Raw genomic sequence first — 6,618 nt, forward strand, 5'->3', positions numbered from 1 at the left:
TCAGACTGGAAGTGGTGGTGCACAATTTTAAGTAAGTGCCTATCAGCTGCAGCACTTATTTGGGAAGATGGAGACTCAAGTTCAAGTTCTCATCCTGGAGCTAGGAGGGAACAATTTCCATTTTGTTTTTGAGGTTGAACTGTTCCATATCCAGAAACAAAAGAGGCACAGGGCAGACCCCAAAGACCCAGGAATAAGCTTAACCCTGAATAGATTAAGACAAAGTGGTTTCAGATGGGAAGACACAGCAAAGAGTTTCCAGACCACTCTTCAAGAGCATAAGCATTTTATATTATAAGACAGAGTAAAATGGATGATGCCATATTCATGAAAAAGAATCACAGACTTATTCTTTACTCCTCTTTCTATACTCTGTTGTCCCTATTCCCCAACCACTACAGCTTGTGATAAAGAAATTAAATAAATAAATAAATAAAAAGACAATTCGTCTGTGGAGAAATGGTAGAAACATAATTTCTGTGTTTGGTGTTGATGTGAGAGCAACAATTACAGAACGTTGTACCAGATTGTTGTTCTTCCTGACAAAACTGCAGATACATCACAGATAACCTATATCTTTTCCATATAGGTAGTGTTGAGATTACAAATGGGGATCCTTATACACTCATTAAAGGGCAGATTTCTCTTCACAGGCTGTGTTAGACACTTTTTTTTATATGATTTTTTTCCTACCTGTATTATTCAACTGCTATGGCTACTATAAGGACTACCTATTAGGAGCTCACTGAAAAATGGACACTAGACTGAAAAAAGCAGTGAATACTGCTGAGCTATTTTACATCATTCAGCCATAATTTCCATATAGTTTCTTATTTCTGCATGCTTTTGCACAGCTTGTCCAACACATTTCTTCACACTGCATTTTCCTAATTAGAATTAGCTGGGAATCTTCTGACAAAGCTGGCTTGCCATAAAGAATACCACTTTTGCAGAATGTCTCAGTTTCAGTGAATGCACTTTGAATGAAATTACTCATTTACCCATTGTGCTGCTAGGAAAAACATATTCCAAAAGTTAAAGAGTACACCATGTCCAAAGTTTATCAGGTATCCGTGGTACAGTACTGGGTATCACCCATCATGGAAGACAGGACAGGGCTCCTCAGACATTCACTGTCGTCACCCAAATCCCAAATGACTAAATGAACATGTGAGGCTTTTCATCTTAATTCAGACTAAAACACTTCCCAGAAGCTTCCTTCCTTTGATGAAGGACCCCAGTCTGGAAGGGAGCAGACTGTCCTTATGGCATGTAGTCTGGAATATTTTAAAGTCATCTATATCAGGCAGAAATGGACAAGGAACTACTCCTTAAGATTACAGTCATTGTGGTCCTCTACATCAGATTTGCCATCTACCTCCTTCTGTGTCCTCAATATGTAAATCAAAGCAGCACTGTCCAAGATTCAATAAACTGGCATGGAACCATGCAATTTTCTCACCTTTTAAAGCAGCAGGATTTCACTCTCAGGCATCAGGAGCATTTTCTGTGATTGCTCACTATTGTTCCCCAATTGGGGAACACTGCTAATATTTTTCTTTTGAGAGATCAGTAAAAGAAATCATGAGAAATCATGTGTTCCTAATAAAGATGGTCTCATCCAGTGTCCATTCAGTAACCCAGATGTTGTCCATATACTTTTTCCAATTAATACAAGAGTGTTAACGCTACTATAAGCCGATGGACTGCTGGCAGGAACACAGCCAATATCTAAAGATCATTTTACTCCACTGCAAAGGCTGAGCACCTCAGAAAGAAACAGTCACTGCCACACACATGGGTGTAATAATCACAGGCATAAAGAAAGCAACAGCCTTGTAAGTTTTCATGAACAATCTTCCAAACTGAAAGAAATGTGAGCAGAGTCAGTTGCACAAAGGACAGACGACCAATAGCTGATTAATAATAATAATAACAAACTTATAATACACAATCTGGATAATCCAATAATGCAATAATCTAACACTAGAGATTAATCACTTTCAACAATCAGTGAGTAATGTTCTGTAGAAAAGCCCTGTAGTTATGGACCTCTCAGACCATGAGAGCACAGGATTTCAGTGTGCTCAGACCTTATGTCTGGGTAGCTCCTAACAGTATGCAGGATCTCTTGTCTTGATTCACTTGTCTCTTAATTTCAATTACTATTCTTCCCCAGAGACAGTAATTGAGTCATTCTGGCATATTTTAGAGCCTTTTCTTCCAGATAAACAGCACAAATGCAGTGTGGTGGTCAACGGGTCTTTAGGAAAGGCAGGAAGAGAGGACAAGCGAATAGTCTCAGTGTATGTGAAGAACAGACCCAACACCCTTCTAGGCTGAGAGTGCTGGGTTTGTTCAGCCTGAAGGGGAGATTAGGGGTGCATCTAAAGGCTATCCTGTACTACATAACAAGAATGTTATAGAGAAGGAGCCAGAGGTGCACTGCAAAATGATCAGAGACAGCTGCCCAGCTGGAGTAGGAGTAATTCCAGTTATATATATATATATATACATATAGGAAGGAAGGAAGGAAGGAAGGAAGGAAGGAAGGAAGGAAGGAAGGAAGGAAGGAAGGAAGGAAGGAAGGAAGGAAGGAAGGAAGGAAGGAAGGAAGGAAGGAAGGAAGGAAGGAAGGAAGGAAGGAAGGAAGGAAGGAGGGAAGGAAGGAAGGAAGGAAGGAAGGAAGGAAGGAAGGAAGGAAGGAAGGAAGGAAGGAAGGAAGGAAGGAAGGAAGGAAGGAAGGAAGGAAGGAAGGAAGGAAGGAAGGAAGGAAGGAAGGAAGGAAGGAAGGAAGGAAGGAAGGAAGGAAGGAAGGAAGGAAGGAAGGAAGGAAGGAAGGAGGGAAGGAAGGAAGGAAGGAAGGAAGGAAGGAAGGAAGGAAGGAAGGAAGGAAGGAAGGAAGGAAGGAAGGAAGGAAGGAAGGAAGGAAGGAAGGAAGGAAGGAAGGAAGGAAGGAAGGAAGGAAGGAAGGAAGGAGGGAAGGAAGGAAGGAAGGAAGGAAGGAAGGAAGGAATCATCCAACCTGGATGATTCTGGAATTCCACTGTAACCACTACAGTCTGCGTTTGGTATTGTTGGTTGGCATAACTACATGAAAGGGAAATCTGAAATTTTCTATTAGCTTATTGCTGAGTGTTTATACTCACAGGGTTTTTTATTATTTATTTACAGAGTGGCATGGATATAATTTTTCAAGAAATAATAAAATGAATTTAAATTTGCTTTCACGTGAGTAAATCCTAACAAGAAAATAGCAAAAGAAATATTATTTTCACTGTGAAAAAATTTTTTGTCCTCTACTCTTCACTGTGACTGTGGTTAAATTACTTGACATTTAGCTCACTTCTCTCTTTGCTCTACACCTGTGTAGCAGTATTTCCCTTACGTCACAGAGCTATTATAAGAATGAACATATCAGTTTCTGAAGTACATCTATGGAGCAATGACATCCTGACAGCCTCTATCTTCCTTTCTCACTGAACTTATTTCAGATCACCTCATAGTTACCAAGGTAATATCAGTGGCTATGAGTAGGGAAAAATATCCCGTGCCTTTCAGGTCTCCAAAGTTTGAAGGGTGTTAGCTGAATCTGGGTTTCTAAACCCATCCAGTTTTCAGGATCCTGCGTTGTTTGGTTACCCAATGCAGTATTTCTTCAGATGATTATGTCACATCTGCTGACATACTCAGCTGATCTTTAATACTGACCACTATTAAGGAGGACACCCATGGAAGCCACAGTCTTCTTTGCTCACCTAACACTGACCAGTGATTGTAAAATAATTAATGAAAACAGTTCTTCAGTCAACTGCCAGTTAACCCATGGGTAGTTATTTGAATATTATTTGGTAGTTGTATTTCTTAGGCTGGGTCTCTATTACTGCTTCAAAATGAAAGCAGGATTTTCCCTGCCGATCTACACTGTCACCTGAATGCTTTTTCTAATGCTTTTTGTGTTGTTTTTTTTTTCAGTGTCTATAGCTTTTTCTTACAGCTATTGTAAGAGGCAGAAGCCCAGATCAGTGGGTTTAATAATAAAAATGCAACTCAGAGCTGAAACATCACAATTCAACATGACAGAGGCAAAAACTCATGGAAAAAAAAAATGTATGGAAAAAATACAGTGTTGAAGATGTTTACTGCTTTAATGTTGAGAAGCAAAAGGCAGCGATTTGTAAGAGACCTTGATGGAGATGTTATATAATAAGCAGCAAAATAAATCTCTTTAATGTTTGTTTGTTTGTTGGTGTGTAAATAAAAACACCGGTATGTGAAATTTGTAGAGTTAGCATATCATTTGTGGAAAACTTAACAAATACTATCAAGTGGATGAAAAGTAGTTTTAAATGCATTTTTGGTATTGTTGCTCAATAAGTTACTGGTAGGTTGGAGTATGGAAAATCTGAGGAATTGATTGAACCCATTCAGTGCATCCCAATTTATATCTTCAATTAACATAATTACAACAACATTCTGTAATATACTGTAAAAGTGTCAGTTTACACAGCCTCTCTAGCATTCCTCATAGGTGGAGCTTTGACTCACAAATTTAACCATCTTGTTTTTTCATCAGTTTTTTCAGATGCAAATACCACCTGCATTAGCAACATAATGCACTGAATGACAGCTTAATTCATTTGAAATATTAGAACAAAGAGAAAATGATTATTAAAATTGTGACTGACTTCAGGAATCTGTAATACTTGACATTCAACCGAGAGCCCTGTTCTCAAAAAGCAGAAAAAACCTCCCCAGGCAAATGCCACGTATAACCTCTACCACCCATTGGTCATGGCTAATAACCTGCCCATCATAACAGAGGACAAAAGGCCTCCACACAATAGAGCAGCCAGGCTCTAAAGCTTTCCCAGGAAGCCTCATGCAGCGTTGCTAGACAGACTTGTGAGAAAGAGGAGTAGCGTTAGGTTACACTAAATATCACCACGCTGTTGGGCCTAAAGAGCCCAGTTCTGAATCTGCTTTACAAACACAGCCCCTGTTGGCTTCAGCAGGAGCTCAGCAGGGGACAACCTGCAGACCAAAGAGAAGGGCTCATTGGCAGAACAGCTCTTCAAAAAGTGATCTCTTTACTACTTTGCTGGAATCTCTCTTTTCCTCTTGGCCTGCATTGCTTTGTAGTTCACAAGCTATTTTCACCAGTGGATTTTAGTGCATGCAGAGTCTTCTTACTCCATTCAATCCTTATCCATTCAACCCTAGTGCCAAAACATTTATCTATGAAATATTTGTAAACAGAGATGCCTTTTCGGATGCAAGGATTATAGTTTCAATTGCAGTGGATTTGATGGTTGCAAGTGAGTTGGGAGGGAGGGGTTTGGAGAAGAAATCTTGAAAAGGCTCATGTTTGCTCATTATTCATGTAAACTCTGAACTATTGGTGTTACCCAAAGTATGAAAAATATTATTTCTGTACTGTAATTGTGTTCTTCTACAGCTATAATGAACTAAGGACATAAGCAGAATAACATTTGTAAGTACAGGCAATACCTTATACCAGTTGATGTCATCTAATTTTCTAGCTATACTGGTTAATCTAATAAAAATTCTGCCTCTACCTACAAACCTTGTCACATGAAATTAACAGAAAGGGACTGAAAAATTTCCATTAATAATTTCCAAGCCAAAATCTCAAACATGGTCTCCAAGAAGAAGAGCCAGAAAGTCAATGTTCTTTGCTTCCTTTCTTCTCGGTCTGCTGTCCTGTGCTCAGACACACTGATTGCTCCAGTACTATTGCAGAGTCATCCTCTGCTGGCTCACAGAGGATGCCCCCTTAGAGTCAGTGGGCCCAAACTTTTTGAAGTCAGTCTCACTGTTGCAACCTATTCTCTTTCTCTTTGTGCATCTCACCTTCTTCCTACAGCTACCTTTTCTCCTCAGTTGTCCCTCCACCTCCAGATCCCTCCCACCACTTTCTCTTCACCACCTCCTTTCAGATGTAGGATCCTCAGCTCCCACTGGGGCTATCTTGGAAGCTCAGACTCTCCTTTTTGTACCACCTCATGTCCAACAGTGGGAACCTTTGTCCCCAAAATCCAAATGTTAGGCTGGGAGTAAGAGCACATTCCAGTTGTCACTCATTTATCACAGTTCTGCCCAATACTTTTCTCCAGGCTGCAAAGTAAATAAATGACAAGTATCGGTCACAGGAAGAGTTACAAATGCTAGTATGTTCTGGAAGCCACCATTAAGAAATGCTCACATTTAATATTAAAACACCTCAGGAGGAAGTACAAGGGGAGATAAAAAGGTAGACTGACCGCACACAGAGCCCTCATACTGCTGAAAGAATTGCTTGTTGCAGCAGAGGTGGTAAAGCTCTGCATGGACATTACCACGCAAGCTGGGTTTGCCTCTCTAGCCAGCAAGGGACTTGAAGTTTTTTCACAGACAAACTGAATCTGAAATTTTATGATGTCCAAAGAATCATTTTATCAATCTTCCCAAAAGAAAGTTATCTGTCTGGCTTCAAGCACATTAATCTGACCACTAAAAGCAGGAACACACAGTACTGAGTGGTGAGGAGAAAATATTTTGTTTGACCTGACAAAAACCCCAAGTCTGCCTATGTCTCAGCCACACCATGTCAGGCTG

Source organism: Anser cygnoides, chromosome 1, assembly GCF_040182565.1.
Source record: "Anser cygnoides isolate HZ-2024a breed goose chromosome 1, Taihu_goose_T2T_genome, whole genome shotgun sequence".
Lineage (NCBI taxonomy): Eukaryota > Metazoa > Chordata > Aves > Anseriformes > Anatidae > Anser > Anser cygnoides.